The following is a 16,711-nucleotide window of genomic DNA, read 5'->3' as shown; positions in this document are numbered from 1 at the left end:
CACGCTGGATATGACATGTCTGTATGTGGTATTTCCTATGGGGAAGAATGAGGTGGGAGTTAAGGTTTTCCACTATAGCATGGTTGTCAGGCATATATGTATTGCCACTGTATGTGCTGGAGGTGTGTGGGGAATTGATTATAGAGGAGTGGAAACTTCCGTCCAGATTTCAATCTCCAAAATGGTACTAAGAAAATGAATTTACTGGTTTTTTTTTTGATGTGATGAAACACAACTGTCGAGCTAGGTTCCTTTCCATATTATGGATTTAGGCACTGATTATACATATAACATTGATTATACAACCTTAAAGTCAATGGGAGTCTTTTCATTGACTTCAGTGGCAGATGGATATGTTTGTTAGTGGAAACCATACAAAACTGAAAAGCTATTATACAATATTGGGGTGAATTTAGTTCAGTGTCCACAAATTACCACAAATGCTCTCAATCTGACAGGCTCATACCTTCAACAGTTGAGACTTTCTCTTTTCTGTGGAATGCAACAGCCTAACAGATGTGTAACCGATCTTTTAAAATCTGGTATTTTCAGATTTGGAAAGACTTGTCACTTTCACCTGTTTTATTTGGCAGAGCCTGACAAGTTTGTAGTATGGCTAGTAAAAGTTGTATAAATAAGGAAACTCTGAAAATTTTACTGTTGTTGTTGTCAGGCTGATCAAGAGAATGAATTTAATTATATCACATGGTAGAACTGGAGTAGATTCAATATATTGAAAAGTATTTTAAACCTTGATCAATGTGTACATATGTCAGTTATTCTTGTGCATTATTCATGCATTCAGTGAATATTTGTGGTGTATTGAAACCTGTAAATTCTAAAAAGTAATAGATTTCTAAATATAGTTTCTATGTAGTTAAAAGCAGTTTGAATATTCTGTCTCCTGCCCTTTCACTACTGAGCTTAACCCTGACTTGGAGTCTTCATTCTCATTAGGGGTCAGAGGTAATTTATTTTCTCTGCTAATTTAGTTTTGGGTTTTACTGAGTCCAGAAGGTAGGATGGCTGTTTGTGGTGGTGGTGGCGGTATAACAGTATGCTGTTAATCACCAGGCATTCCCTTGATTTGGAAATAGTAACACATTGTCTTGCCATTTATACAACACCTAGATTTCAAAAGATCCCAAAGCACTTCACATGTGTAACGGTACATGACTGATACCTGTATCACTTAATTGACAATTGGAATGCAACCACCCTGAGAAATTCAGAAACTGTTACAGTGCATAGCAGCACTGCACAATAATTTAGAGAAACAATTTAATCATATTATAGCCAACTGTAATTGCAAGGTGGAACCTGGGTGAGCAGAATATTACCAGAGTTGAAATTTAGCCAGGACAAACTTTTTTCTCAAAGGTGAACTTATGCTTACAGACACTTTGCATTGGTCTTACACATGGTATAATTTCTGGAAAAAAGTATTTATATATTCGATACCTGACAGTTGGTCAAGGTAGGCACAGACTACTCACATATGGCACCAATATTCAGAGGGAAAGACAAAAGACGGCAACTGAACTAAAGATAATCTGACCCAGGTAGTACTTTTTAAAATTCTCTTCAGGTTGGGTACCTAGTTAGTGCTTCCTCTTAAGTCTTTCTCTTTTGTTCCAAGAAACTTGCTTTCTCCATGACTGTCTAGTTTGCGAACACATTGTACAGTACAGCATGGCAGGCTGTCCTGTTATCCTAGGTGTTTTACAAATACAGACTAAAAGACAAGTCCTTACCCTGAAGAGCTTACAGTTTAATAGAAGACAGCTAAACATGTGTACACACACTTCTAAATTCTACGCCACCTTGCCCTCTTTAGCTGCTGTGCTCCAGATCTCTTACCTCCATGTCCTGCTGCTTTATTCCTATGACTGTCAGCACTGTTGCATAGTTGGCTCCCCCCCCCTTTTGTGTAGTAAATCTCATCTTGCTTGGAAGTGATATTTTTTTATTGTCTTGGGGGCATGTCCATGCTGCATAACTAAATTTTGCAGATTTAGGACAGTGGTATGTTACCTTAACTATAAATGTAAACTCTTAGGCTGTCATTGTATCATGGTGGTTGGGAGGCCAACTTAAAGGTCCATAACCAGTCAAAGCACCTGAACACCTACCACAGAATATAGCCAAAGAATATGTCAATGTCAGCATAACCGACTGTTCCTGAAGATTGACACAGTCGTCAGTATCATTCAAAAGGGTGCTTATCAGGACTGGCACTGACAATAGTATCAACAAATGTCTAAGGGTTCTTGGGTGCCAAATAAGAGCAGCACCATTTTTGTCAATCCTGATCTTATCAACACAGCATTTATGACTAATAATAATGGCATTGAAATCCTGACTGTAGGCATTGGTGGCATTTCGATCACGTCTGTCTACAAACCACCATGCAAACAATTCAAGTTCACTACCCCACATAAAGTGTTTTATCATGTTCCAGGTTAACAGTTACAGCATCAAATGGGGCTACAGTGTAACTGTTGAAAATGGTGAATTAGTTGACTCATGGGTAGAATGCACACAGCTTGAGCTAATTCATGACCCCATTCCCCAATTCCTTCTACAGCAGCTAGTGGAAACAGGACTAGAACCCTGATCTGGCATTTGTGAAAACACATAGCTGGTTTGTGTAACAAACTTAGTTTGGGTCTGATTCCATGTTTGCAGCACTCGTCCATCCAGATCTGTGAAGATATATCACCGAATTCACTCCCATTCCAGCACCACTTTAATTTTAAGAAGGTGGAATGGAAGACTCCACCAACAACCTCAATGACATTGTAAGAAAGAGCGAATCAATACCAGAAAATTATGATCAGTTTGTCAGTGCAGTACACGCTGCCTCAAAGAAGCATATTCCACAAGGCTGCAGAACAAATTATGTACCAGGACTAACAGCCGAGTTACTAGATTGGTATGCAAAATACATGCAGAAGTTTGAAGCAGATCCATTTGCTGAGGATACTATTGCAGATGGTGAAGAATTGGTTTTTACGCTAAAAGAGGAAAAACAGAAGTCCATGGTAGAATCTCACTGAGTGCATGGATGTGACCCACAGCACCAAGAAAACATGGATAACCATCTGGATGCTTAACAATGACCCAAGGACGGCAGAGCAACACTGCAACATTACTGCAGACCAGAGTGCACACCAACTCATAGAAAATGGCAGGGCACTGAACAAACAACCCTAGACATAGCTTAAGTGGCAAGAAGATAGGAGACTTGTAATTTTAGGGCAGAGTACGTAATGACCAAATTAACCTCTGGAAGAACACCCTCAAGAGTCGTAAAGCTGCCAGTCGAGATGACATTCATACTAACCAAATCAAACACTTCAGACCAGCACAAAGAATTCTTAAGTTGTCTAACACATGCTCATCCAGTTAAAAAGTAACCAATATCTGCAATGAGCATGTATTGCTGCATTCCTGAAGCTGGGGAAGAAGGCAACAGAGCTGAAGATCTTCAGGCCTATATCATACAATGTCACCTCTGCAAACTGTATAAGTGTCTCGTTTTAAACTATTGGCACTTGTTGAAAAGCACCTAATCCCAGAGCAAGCTGGATTCTGCCCAGGCAAATCTTGCACCAGTCTGTATGGTAACAAACTCAGTGTTTGTCAACCTATTAGCAGCATATGACACATTGAATCACTGAAGGCCCTTCACTAAAATACAACATGATGAAAGATACCATCTCATACAACTGAGACAATGTCTACTAGAGAACTGACTTTTTTACGTCACAACTATGCAGGAAGCAGAGTCCATGTGGCAACAGAAAAACAGCCTACCACAAGGGAGTGTACTCTGACCAATACTCTTCGATGTGTACCCAAATGATCAACCAGTCCATCTCAGCACAAAAAGTTTTCTATAAGCCAAAGACTTACATATTGCTGCCCAAGCCAAGGATCTCTCATATTGAAGCTATGTTAACATCAGCACTGTCTGTGCTCTCTCTATTACACCAAGATCCAACTGCACACCAACCCAGCCAAAATGCAAATGAGTATCTTCCATTTTCTGAATCATGAAGCTAGTAGACAACTCAACATCATCTGGAATGGGGTATCACTTGACCACTGCTGGAATCTTGTCTACCTTGGAGTGACACTGGACAGCACTCTCTCCTTCAAAGTACACGTGGAGAAGACAAATGGCAGTGTTAGCACCCAGAACAACATACTCAAGAAGCTTGCTAATTCAAAATGGGGAACCAACCCAGCAACCATAAGACCCATCACCATTCAACAGCTGAATACACATGTCCAGTGTGGGAAAGATCAACTCATGCAAAGAAGCTGGACCCTGGACTGAATGACAGCTGCCGCTTCATCACAGGATGTCTAAAGCCAACAAATGTGAACAGCCTTAATCTGCTTGCCAGAATCACTCCACTGGATATTAGGAGAGTGGTCACAAGCAAAATGGAACAATTATGACAGGTTGAAGACAGCAGACTTCTGCTATATGGCCACACTGAAGCAGTTAGCCACCTGAAAATATGATAAATCTTCTTAGCTGCAGCAGGGCCACTTAAAAAGTCACCAGTGGCTTCATGACTGGAAATGTGGTGCGCACAGCTCAGAATATTTGAGACAAAGATCAACATGCCTATTGATGTTACTGAAGCCTTCACCCAAGGGTGGAGAAGGATTGGTTGAGTTGGAGATGTTTAAATTGTTGCTGAAGGAGAATTGGCAGGTAGAAAGCCAATATGCAGAAGTAGGGCCAGGCACATGTGACTGTGGTAAAACACAACACAAACCATGGCAAATCTATTGGTCTGCCAACTGATGGAGAAACTGTGCACCGTGGAAGCTCTCGCCAGGGCTACAGACCAGGCTGCATCATGTTCCCAACACTGGAAAAACCTCTGATTGTGGTGGAAGGATATTTGAAGTCAAAGCACCAAAAAGGGTAATTTTGCTTGCCCAATTCTAGCCAAGAAATGTGTTCCAGACATGTAGACTTAAGACATTCCAGGATATCCGTGCAGTCCTGGCCCTTACACAATATCTGACTCAACTTTGATTGAACCTATATTGCACAGAGCAGGGCTCTTTGAAAAAAAATTTTAAACTTTTCGACAAAAACTCCTGCACAGCTGTGAATTTCTGCTTCTAATGTACTATATGTTCTCAACTAGGTTATAACATCATATATTAAACATATATATGTAATTACATCATATAATGTTTGTACAGTGCTGCACGCTCTGTGAGTGCTCAATGATAACTATGTGCCCTGCCAGAATTAAAAGCATGTTAAAGGAAACTAGAGCAACAGCTCTTCAGCGCCTCCAGGAGTTACTACACAACAAATGAGCCTCTCTGAAAAGCCATTCAGTTGTATTTCCCAGCCTCAATTGTGGGACCCAGGTTCCTGCACCTACCCCCATATTATACAAGGCTAGTTCACATGAGGGGTGGGGAACAGTTCATTCCATCAAGAGTAGGCAGGGAAGAATAGCAATTGTCTAGCACTGGTGTGTCTTATCTGTGGAGGGATATTGGGGAATAGTGGATGGGAGGTTTCCTCTTACAGGAGAATAGGGGAACCCACAATTTGCCCAGCCAGAACCTCTAATAAAGAGGGAGGTATTCTGAGTCCACAGGGAGCTCTAGGTCTTGCTGGAGGGCTCTCAGGAAGCAAGAAGCAGCTACTGCTGTACCCCACCCAGCACTAAAATCTGAGCAATAAACATCACACCAGCATTTCCAACCTCTCCCTGGGGCCCTCAGCACAAGTTTCGCAGAACTGTCTGTCTTGGCCCTGGCTGCCTAGAGCCTACTTATGGAGTTTCTCTTGAACAGCCAGCTTTTGTTTCTGTAACCTTCTAGCTGTTGATCTCCAGTTTGTGTGGAAGTAAGATGTTAGCTCTTTCTTGTTTTCCAGGTGCTCACAATAGTGCTAGCAAGTGCACAAAGTGTCACTCAATCTAGAAGAAACGAGGGATAGTAAGTAAATATGGTTACAATCTGTGAGCCAAAATGATGGAGATGTGGAAAATTCCTCATAAACTGGCTACATAAACAAAATTGTAACATAATTTTGAAATAGATTTTCTCATTGCAACTTTTACATTTACCAGGAAAATGAGAAACAGCCTTTTCCATATGTAGCTGTGCCAAACTACATGCTATCTTTTAAAAATTCACAATAAACTCTTGAGATTATACTCCAAATTCCTTCTGCCCTTTATTCAGTTACATAGAAATGTGTGTTTTGATTGATTTGTTAATGTAGGTATTGGTATCCATCTATCTGATGGACTACATGTTATTGGCTACATTTTTTGTTTGTTTGTTTTGTAAAACATAGGTAGGGATCTATTAAGGAATGGTTGCATTTTGATAAACTAGTAAGTCTCAAGGCAAACCTGCGATGGTGCTGTTAACACATTACAAACAAGAAAGTAGTAAGTGGAAATAATGCACTCATTTAGAAGTAATAAAGCTTTTGATCTTTCTTTGAAGAAAGAGTATATGCTTAAACTACCTATTCAGGGACAACCAGATGCCTGTAAAGAAGGGTAGTTTGCTTTGATAGAAAATCACTGAGGCCTGCCGGCAGCTCTGGTTTGTAAACAGATTAGTTAAGTGCTCATCAGCACTGATTTGCATAGGACAAACTTTGAAATAGGGCTAGTGCACAAACATTAATGAGCTATGAAGCCTCTACTCTCAGGAAAGCTACCAGGTTCCTGTTAGCTAGAAATCTCAGTAGATAATTATTTTGTGGGGAGAGAACAGTCATTATTTAGAAGTGAGGGCCCTTGCACCGTTCAGTAGTTGATAGGGAATTGTGAATGACAGCTTGTGTTGTTTTCCTGAAATCTTTAATACAAGATAAATGGGGGTTGGGCAAAATGGGTCATAGATAGAAAATTTGGAAAGAAGGTGTATCCTTTTGCTCATTGTTGCATTGGTCATCAGTTTAACACAGAATGTGCAATGTTGCTCCCATGACTGATAAATGTTGAAGTATTGTGAAATGGACCTATGTTTGGACTGTGCTGTAAGATCCATGATCTAAAAAGTTCATGGCTGGGGTTGGTTAGGCAGTAAAATATCTGTCACTTTACAATAAGAATAAGTGAGATGTGTGTGCTTGGAGGTCTGTGTGTGGAAGTTGGTGCCTGCCTGAAAACTAGGCAGTTACACTTTGTCTACTTAAGCATCATTTGATACAAACAATTACTTTTGTTTAAAATGAAGACAGAGGCTCAGTCTTTCTTTGCAACAAATACAACAGATGGTGAGGATCGCCATTTCATAGAAAGTATAAAAGAGCTACAGTAGTTCAGTGCCTTCTGCATTGTTAAGGATACTCACTTCTCATTTGATTTCTGACTAGCCAGTGATTTGCTATTCCTCCCATTAACAAAGCTACAGAGCAGCAGTTATTCCCAAAAGAGAGGCGGAGGAAATCTAGAGAAAACATGTCAAATGTCACTTGAACCATTCTGAAAATTTCAGAGCAAACTTCTTGTATCTAGAAACAATATTATAATGACTCTAAACACAGCTGGCTAAGTTCTTCCCTTAATATCCACTAGCACAGTGGTTCTCAACCAGGGGTACGCAGAGGTCTTCCAGGGGGTATGTCAACTCATCTCGTTATTTGCCTAGTTTTACAACAGACTACATAAAAATCACTAGTGAAGTCAGTACAAACTAAAATTTCATACAGACAGTGACTTGTTTATACTGATCTATATACTATACTCTGAAATGTAAGTACAATATTTATATTCCAATTGATTTATTTTATAATTATATGTTAAAAGTGAGAAAGTAAGCAATTTTTCAATAATTCTGTGCTGTGACATGTTTGTGTTTTTATGTCTGATTTTGTAAGCAAGTAGTTTTTAAGTGAAGTGAAACTTGGGATTACACAAGACCAATCAGATTCCTGCAAGGGGTACAGTAGTCTGGAAAGGTTGAGAGCCACTGCATTAGCATATTGACTTCAGGAGTGGTGCGAGAAAATGAGAATAGGGATTCAGAGTGTGTGTTAACAGAGAGTCTATATGTTGGACACAGTTGGGCTAATCGTACCACTTAAAATATACCCCCACCTCTTATACTAACTTTATCTTACTTTGTGTCATAGGTTATGTCTACACTACCATGGTAAATTGACCTATGCTATGCTACTCCACTACGTAAATAATGTAGCTGGAGTCTACGTACCTTAGGTTGAGTTACCGCAGGGTCTACACTGCAGGGGGTCGACAGGAGAAAATCTGTCAACTTACCTTACTCTTCTCGTCAGGGGTAGAGTATAGGGGTTGACTGGAGAGCGATCTGCAGTCAATTTGGCTAGTCTTTACTAGATCCACTAAATCGACTGCCAGTGAATCAATCTCAGAGCATCTTTCCCCGCTGTAGTGTAGACCTGCTCTCAGGCTCATATCCTGTGTCTGACATCCGGCTACAACCAGACTCCCATGAAGGCTACTCATTGCTCCATGTATAATACCAACAAAATCCATCATTTCACTCTATTTCTGCTAATAAAAATCTTGTTCACACCTTGGTCATCTATAACTTTGTTGTCTCTAGCCTTTCTTATCCCTCTTCCCTGCACTCCAGTCCTATCCAGTTTTTTGCTGCTAAAGTTACCTTCCTCTCCCACAATCATGCCAACTACAGTACCTCAAATAATTTTGCTGGCTTTCTTTTATCACATATGATTTAAACTCCTAATTTTCCCCTTCCGAGACCCTATTTAACCTCTCCCCAGTCTAGGTCTCTTTTCTCTTTTCTTCCTACTTACTTACTTCCCTATACTCTTCTGTCTCCTTACTGCTCCCTTTGAGCCCAATATTCTCTATTGCCGTGCACCTTATGTAGTCATTTACAACCATGTTAATGCTGCCAATGAGAATGGTAGCATTTTACTCTCACTTGGCACTTGGTTTACAACTATGCAAGACTCAAGGTAGTGGAGAATCAGGATCTTTGTCTTCAACACTCTAATTCGAAGCTTGCATCATATCGTCTGCTATTGAAAGAGTTTCCCCATTAACCAGCCAATACATACCCTCTCCCTCTTTATCAAGCCTATTTTCACACATGAATCTTTCCTGTGTGGGCCACCTCAACAATAGTTTCTTTCTACACCCTTCCTTACTTGAGCTGTTTATCTGACATGAGATTTTCTATAGTGCCTAATACCTAAGCGCTGCCTGCATCTTGTCATGCTGATGTTAGAGTGCAAGTTCTGCAGGACAGAGACCGGGGGCCTGACTCATTTCTCTTTACCATTTACACCCATGCAACTCTATTGACTTCCACAGGGGGTTCTCCTGATTTCATACCAATGTAAGTAAGAGCAGAACTGAAACCCAAATTGGATCTTATTCTATATTTTGTAACATGCTATGCATATTTAATTTACTGTCCTATGTAAGTACTGATTAGTATATTCCCCTCTGGAAAATATAGGAATATTGGATTAAGGATAAATTTAGTCTTAACTTCTTGAATTTCCATGTTCATGTTGGATGTAAGCAAGAATTGTAACACTGATTTAGTTTGTATTCTTTATGAAGATGATCCGTTTTGTATTCAAGAAACCATATAAATAAGCTTGAGGCAATGAGTTGAAATCTATTTTCTTTTGACACTGCTTTTACAATCCTGGGTTTAAACAGATTTCAAAATTATTTACTTTTTTTACTGGGAAATTAGATTTAACAATGTAATGACTGATGTTGCTGTATGGATGACCTAGCTAATTACAAAGAATACTTTGATGTTAGTTCTAAAAGGGCTCATTAGCAGATGTTTCAGGTATATAAGAAAAAAAGCCTTACTTTACTTTATCTGAAGCATCACCTCCAAAAACACTAGGTGAAATAAAAACTGATGATCAATGTTGAGGTGATTCTTCTACTTCCTTCTCTCCCATGTAGCTGTTAACAGTAATTACAGTTACACATTTAGAAAGCCGTGATCTTCCTACCTGAAGTAATAAATATCAGAATGGGTGCAACTAGCCTTTATGGCATGCAATAAATTAACAAACTGTGCTGTACTAAAAGACCATTGCCAAAGTGATTACCAAAAAATATATAATATTGAAGAAAGATCCATTTTCCTTGTACTTCCTCATGTATACAGAGAAAATTATGATAAAACTAAGCATATTTGTTAGTTTAATTGTGCCATTTTCTTTATCGATAGAACTTAAATATTGTACTTTTATGGCTAGAAACATAATGGAAACCCTATTCTGATTGTTTTTTAAGTACATGCCTTCATTTCTGTTCTTTGGATCTTTACCTGGCTTGATGTATATTACTCTGAGCCTGTTTCTTCTCACAGTTATATCAGCGTAGCTCAAGAGCGACTGTGTTAAAGTCAGGTTTCAGAGTAACAGCCGTGTTAGTCTGTATCCATATTAAAGTCAGTGAGTGAAATCGTGGCTCTGTTGGTTGAACTGGGAGGTTTGCCATTGACTTCTGTGGGACGAGGATTTCACCCAATGTAGTTAGTCCCCTGTAAACAAAACGAGAATCAGGCTCTTAGTGTTTTAATGAACAACAAGGGTTTATAAAGAGCCATTTTTTTCAGGAAACTAGATTGTTTGGGTACATTACAAAATTAATGGATGAAAAGATGCAGTAGATTTCTGGATTTATTAAAGTGTGATGGTATGTCTTAAAAATCTTATGCTCAATATTATTCAAATTGACTTACATAGGAGTCACATGCATTGATAATTCGCTAATGGACCACACAAAAATGTAATGATAAATGGCAATGTACTGTGTGGTAGGAAGTTTTGTGGTGGAGTGTTGCGGTTAAATCTAGTCCTAATGTTTTCATTAATGATGTGAAAGAGGGGATTAACAACCCATTATTGAAATTTGCAGATGACAACACATTGATGGCATCACTTCATGTATACAGAAGATATCTCTTTGACAATCCACAGGTGACCACCTTTGAGGGATTAAAACAGCAGCTTGTGTTATGTAAGTGGGTCAACAGCACCTTGGTCAGCTGTCTCAAAAGTTGCTGATAGGTTGAGTAGTCTGAATATTAAGATGTGGCCAACTTCACTACCATTTTGAGGTTATCTGTTGGTACCACTCAGGTTCTTTCCATGTCATGCTCCCATCTGAACCTGATTGCAAAGCATCCAGAACATTGGCATATGTCACACATTGTTATTTAAGCTAGGTTTCCGCTACTTGCTTAAAGTTTTTGCCTAGAAATGAGAGGTTGGAGGTGGGGTGGTAGTTGGAAAGGTTTTCTGAACCTTATGTTGTTTTTTAGACCTCAAAATATAAACAAGTTCACTTCTCTGAAGGAGATGTTCGTGGTTTCTATAAAAGGTGTTCTTTGCTGGTTTTCACCATTATAATGGGAGAGAACTTCGGATTCCAAACAGAAAGTGGCTGGCAACCTACCACTCTAAGAGCTATTCCATCCTAAATGAAAGCATATATCAAAACATCTCCTGAGGGTCAGGACTCTTACAGAGTATATCAAAACAAGGAGGGCACTGGCTCTGTGTTTCTTGAAGATATCTGGCATGTCAGTGCTCACGGTGCTAACAGAAGTAATGGATGTCCGCCTAGCCACTGACAATGAGAAACACCAGTGTAATCAGATGTGTCAAGCAAGCAGAGTTCTAGAAAATGTCTTTATTAAGCAATGCTGAATGGCCAGTATTACATGCTGAAGTTCTCAAGTTTGATTGCAGCAGCGTGTGTCTCAGCTTGCATTCCTGCACCGTTGGTGCCACACCGAACTTATTCCTCCTTAGCCTGACCCTCTTTCTTCAGTTCCACTAACCATACACATATTTACTAGTTTATAACAAACAATTAAGTAACTTCTAATCCCACAGAACACCCATAGTTTTACTATCACGTAGCCTAGTCCGAATTCTGACTTTGCCATGAACTCAAGTAGACACTTAATTCCTGATATAATGTGGTTTCCTCAATGGGTGACTGCACTGCATTACTCCTGCCTTTATCCCCCATTTTCAAATTTATTAACCTTCTCTCTCTAGAGTCTCTTCCAAGACTGCAGGGCTAGCATCAGGATTATTCTCTGGCACACTTGGCATCTCACAGACTCACAATGGATGGTTTCCCATTGTCCCACTGTGTCTGTTGGCATATTTACCGGCTTCATCATAGCCAGGCCCTACCAAATTCACGTCCTTTTGGTCAATTTCACGGTCATAGGATTTTAAAAATTGTAAATTTCATGATTTCAGCTATTTAAATCTGAAATTTCATGGTGGTGTAATTATAGGGGTACTGACCCAAAAAGAGTTTGGGGGGCTCATAAAGTTATTGTAGGGTGTGTTGCGGTACTGCTACCCTTATTCTGTGCTGCAGCAGGCGGTGGTGCTGCCTTCAGAGCTGGGCAGCTAGGAAAGCGGCGGCTGCTGGCCAGATCCCAGCTCTGAAAGCAGAGCCGCTGCCAGTAGCAGCGCAGAAGGAAGGATGGCCTGTTATGGTATTGCCATTCTTACTTCTTCACTGCTGCCTGCAGAGCTGGACCCTCAGTCAGCAGCTGCCACTCTCTGGCCACCCAGCTCTGAAGGCAGCAATGCAGAAGTAAGGGTGGCATGGTATGGTATTGCCGGTCTTACTTCTGTGCTCCTGCTGCTGGGGCACTGTCTTCAGAGCTGGGTGCCTGGTCAACAGCTGCTGCTCTCTGGTTGCCCAGTTCTGAAGGCAGCACAGAAGTAAAGGAGGCAATACCATGACCCCCCCTCTAAAATAACTTTGTGACACCCCCCTCCCCCTACAACTCCCTTTTATATCAGGACCCCCAGGATCTTGAGTCCTTGGTGTCTGACCAAACTCTGTTCATTCAGAAACCAGCCTCTTGTTCTTCAGTTCCAATCATCATACTACAATCTAGAGCAGCAAAACCAGGTTCCAGGTGGAAGATCCATGCCAGCAGCCAAATAGGGCACTATAAAAGGAACAATTTGAAGAACAAAAAGTGGTTATGTCCTCAGAAACTATTGCAGTTCAGAGACGGTAACTGAGAGATGTTGAGTAAGAGGCAGAGAAATCCTCTTGTCTGTCAGGAGGTTCAGGTGGTCTAGCCAGGTCTTTATCATAGACCTCTTCATTTGTGTGTTTGCCTGTATTTATTTGTGGTGATTATTTGTATTTAGTAATGTTTTATTTGCATTTCATTTTCAAACAATGATGAAGTTGTAAAAGCCTTTGGAGTCAGTAGATGCTGACCCTTGTCATGTGATGGGGTGTATACTTTGGTAACCCTGATCTGTGTCAAGTGAATAGGACTGGAAAATAAAGTCCATCCTCATACCAGCATGCCCGTGTGTTGCACATTTATTACAGTTAAAGTGAGGTTTAGTTTTCTTCCTCAGCAAATTCCTTGTGCATGCATTTGATCTTTTCTGTGAAATAGGATGAGACCTCTTCGCACTGGTGCGTGCTTATGTCTGATGCTTGTATTGTACAGTGTGGATGAGACTGTTCACTCTGGGGTAACTCTGTTGGATGTGATTTTCTGGCTGTCAAGGCAAAGGAGGGACAAGCTTGCCTTACACTCCTTAACTGCAGTATGATAGTCCTTCATAAAATCTTTGTGCCATTGGCAGTTGAATTCAGAATACATGTTTACACTAGTGGACTTCTATTCTTCTGCCAATTATTTCCTCGATGTAATTCATAGACTCATAGACTCATAGACTCTAGGACTGGAAGGGACCTCGAGAGGTCATCGAGTCCAGTCCCCTGCCCTCATCCATTAACCTGGGTGGTTTTGTGGGCAGTAGCTAAAAACCTTCCATTGATATGGGATAGCCTACATGATTTAATAGTTCTTTACTATTTTTAACGCAAGCCTCTGTTCCGAGTAGCTGTCACAATGCCGAATTTGGCTTAGTTCAGTCTTCAAAATGGGACTGCGGGGCAGCAACGCAGATGCTCAAACATGTGGTGGAGCAGGAGTTCATAATTAGAAGATTACAGTGTGGACTGCAACACCTTGCTACACTCATTGATGCAGCAGTTAGGTGGCTGAAAAATCTAGATCAGGGGTCGGCAACCTTTCAGAAGTGGTGTGCCAAGTCTTCATTTATTCACTCTAATTTAAGGTTTTGCTTGCCAGTAATGCATTTTAACGTTTTTAGAAGGTCTCTTTCCATAAGTCTATAATATATAACTAAACTATTGTTGTATGTAAAGTAAATAAAGTTTTTAAAATGTTTAAGAAGCTTCATTTAAAATTAAATTAAATGCAGAGCCCTCTGGACTGGTGGCCCGGACCCGGGCAGTGTGAGGGCCACTGAAAATCAGCTTGTGTGCCGCCTTGGTACCCGGGCCATTGGTTGCCTACCCCTGATCTAGATAGACTTACTTTAATTTCAAATTTGAGAAAATAAACAAATAGCAAACAGGGTAAAAATTCACTTGTGTTTTGCAACCTGTGTTGGTCTCTTTAATTCTTTCAACTTTATGAACAACATTTGGATTCTGTTAACTATCAGATAAGGAACAATCCTCCTAAATGATTTGCTTCACCAAATAAGTAAATAAATAAGTAAAATAGAATAACGACAAAACCCCTAACGCACTGGCTCAAATGAGAAACTGAAAACGGTGATAGATGTGACCTTTGGAAAAACAGTCTATTTTGTTTGTCATTGTTTGAAAATAATACAATGTACCTAACAGCTGGTAAGACACACACAGCAGGAATGTCAGTTTTTTCTGCCAATAGCCTATGTGCTGCGCTAAAGCAATTTAAAAGGGCCAATACAATTTAACAAATTCCCTGTTTTCCTTATGCATTCATAGAGCTCTAGTATGTGGACTCGTGAAGGGCTTCTTTGTAATTTTTTTTAATTGTTAGGTAGCATTATGCCAGACTTTGATATTGCTCTAATGTGTGTTTCATTGTTGTGAGTTTATCCCTGTTGTCAGCCATAGGCAACTTTTCAACAGCTTATCTTCTGAATGACTTTACACTTCACTCTAGTCAAATCTGCCTCACAATAATTTCCACAGTTAGGTGTTCTTCTGTAGTGCTGTGAATTTATACCATAAGCTTTAAAGTGGAATACTTGAGCCTTTAATGTGTTGATTAGCTGGCCTTTCACCTTGTTATGTCTGATCTAGATCAAAAGGGTAACTGCACCTCGGCATACCCCATTTAAAATACACTCATAAAATCATAAAAGGTGCCATGCAAATGAATTTGATATTGTTTGGATAAAGGTGTGAAAGTTAAAAGTGGGGGAAGGTTTCTACAATCTTTGCTCACAAATTGCATAGGAAAAAACTCACATCACACTAAAACATGCAAAAATCCTATCCTTTTTCAGATATCAGCATTGCTGACATCACTGTAAGCTGGGACAGCATGCTGTGTATTGACATGCAAAACCAAGCCAATAAAAGTCCTACTGTGCTTCAGAAGTCCTATATCCAGTATCTTTTCAGCTAGTGTAAGGTTTAACCAAGATTTGGGTATGCCTGATTATTTGCATGTCAATCCCCAGAACACTCTTCCAGCTCTTTCATATCAGTGCTAGTGTCTGAATTTTGCTAGTAGACTGTTTCTCGTGTCCACACTTTAAAAAAAAAAAAGTCAGAAAACTGGAAACAGTTCAAAAAAGAGCTACAAAAATGATATTATGTCTGGAAAATACACCTTGCAGTGAGAGTCTGAGAGAGCTCAATCTATTTAATTTATCAAAAAGAAAGTTATGAGGTGGCTGGATTATTGTCTAGGAGACCTACGCAAGGAGAATACTGACAGTAGTCCCTTTAATATAGTAGACAAAGGCATGACAAGAGCTAATGGCTGGAAACTGATGTTTGAAAAATGCAAATAGAATGTAAAATGCAAATTCTGAACAGTGAAAGTAACTAATCATTGAAACAATCTACCAAGAGAAATGGTAAATTCGTCTACCTTGTAAGTCTTTAAATCAAGATTGGATAGCTTTCCAAGAAAAATGCTATAGTTCAACCACATGTTATTGGGCTTGATAGTAGAGAGCTCTGAAAGAATTACTCTGGCAGGATGTCAGATGATCATAGTTCCCTTTTGGTCTTGAAATCTATGAAAAACCGAAAGATTTGGGCGTGTCTGTGATTCAGTTCTTTTCTATAAAGTTCTTTGATGATAACTTTAAACTGAAATCCTGCCCTAATAAAAGTTAAAGATCCCATGATTCCAGTGGCAAATATATTTTTCAGATCTTTATTGTAGCACTGCTTTAGATGACACTGAGGCCAAAGGATAGGTGTGTTTGAGATAACGGTGCATTCCTTTGTAAAGTTTTTTTGCATCAGATGTGAAGGACTATAACATAGAAGTGAATCACAGCTTGATTTTTCATGCCAAGAGAGTCCAAAACTCTAATTGACTTCCATTGTATCTGTGGGTGCTCAGTCTTCTTCAAAATCCAGTTTTTGATTGTTTTACTGTACATTATAAAAATGGGGGGAAAGCCCCACCCCAGAATGATGTAGTGTTATTTTTATTATTTATTAATATTTGTGCTCCTGTAATTTAAAATAGCTTTCTTTTCAAATTAATTGATAGTTGTGCAGCAGGCACTTCTTGTTTTGAAGATAAAATGCAAAACTATCAAGTTCCATACAAATAAATGATGTAATTTATTTCAGAGCAGAGTGATCATGCCTGTAGT

Source organism: Gopherus evgoodei, chromosome 2, assembly GCF_007399415.2.
Source record: "Gopherus evgoodei ecotype Sinaloan lineage chromosome 2, rGopEvg1_v1.p, whole genome shotgun sequence".
In the NCBI taxonomy this organism is placed as follows: Eukaryota; Metazoa; Chordata; order Testudines; family Testudinidae; genus Gopherus; species Gopherus evgoodei.
Note: the sequence above shows the minus strand (reverse complement) of the source record.